Raw genomic sequence first — 1,145 nt, 5'->3', positions numbered from 1 at the left:
TGGGCGCCTGTGGTCCCAGCTACTTGGGAGGTGGAGGCAGGAGACTCGCTTGAGCCCAGGAGTTGGAGGTTGCTGTGAGCTGAGATGCCACGGCACTCTGCCCAGGGGGACAGCTTGAGGCTCCTGTCTCAAAAAATATATATATATGTAAAGTCTATCCATACAGTGGTCCATTAATCAACAATAACAATAAACAAGCTATCAAGCCACAGAAAAAAACATAGAGGAAACTTAAATGTCTATTGCTAAGTGAAAGAAGCTCATCTGGAAAGGCAATATAAAGCATGGCTCCAATTATGCCATGATTATGATATCCTGGAAAAGACAAAACTTTAAGACAGTTAAGATCAGGAGTTACCAAGGGTTCCTGGGAAGGGAGAAGGATGAACAGGTGGAACATAGATTTTTAGGGCAGTGCAACTATTCTGTGTAATAGTGTAACAGTGAACATCCAACATTAAACATTTATCAAAAACCCATAGAACACAAAGAATTAACCCTAACTAACCATTATTAACTATGGGCTTATTAATAATGTATTCATATTGGTTTATCAATTGTAACCAATATTCCACACTAACGCAAGATATTAATAATAGGGCAAACTGAGTGGGAAGAGAGCTCTCCGCTCAATTTTCTTTTCTTTTCTTTTTTTTTTTTTTTGCAGTTTTAGGCTGGGGCTGGGTTTGAACTCGCCACCTCCAGTATATGGGGCCCTGTACCCTACTCCTTTAAGCCATAGGCACCACCCATCTATTCAATTTTCTATAAACTTATAGAAACTTTAAACTTTCTATAAACTTTCTATTACTTTATTTTAGTGACAGAGTCTTACTTTGTCACCCTCCATATAGTGCTGTCATAGCTCACTGCAACCTCAAACTCTTGGGCTCAAGCAATCCTCTTGCCTCAGTTGGGACTACAAGAAGCTGGGACTACAGGTGCCTGCCACAATGCCTGGCTATTTTTTAAGAGATGGGGTCTTGCTCTTGCTCAGGCTGATTAAAATTCGAGAACAAGTAAAATCAATGGCTTATTTAAAATATATATGTGTGTGTATATATCTCTGTGTGCCTTTTTCCTTTTCTTTTCTTTTCTTTTTTTTTTTTTTTTAAGGTTTTTAATTAAAAAATAGCAAAGCAGCA

The 1,145-nt window shown here is 38.5% G+C and overlaps 1 protein-coding gene across 1 annotated transcript in view; it reads right to left on the bottom strand.

Annotated features, from left to right (window-relative positions):
- CUNH11orf49 (chromosome unknown C11orf49 homolog) overlaps positions 1–1,145 on the bottom strand; it is a 189,093-nt gene that overhangs the window by 186,870 nt on the left and 1,078 nt on the right. The window lies entirely within an intron of this gene.

Source organism: Otolemur garnettii, unplaced genomic scaffold (assembly GCF_000181295.1).
Source record: "Otolemur garnettii isolate 467f Iridium unplaced genomic scaffold, OtoGar3 scaffold00001, whole genome shotgun sequence".
In the NCBI taxonomy this organism is placed as follows: Eukaryota; Metazoa; Chordata; class Mammalia; order Primates; family Galagidae; genus Otolemur; species Otolemur garnettii.
The sequence above is the reverse complement of the archived record's forward strand: the minus strand, read 5'-3'. Positions and strand labels throughout refer to the sequence as shown.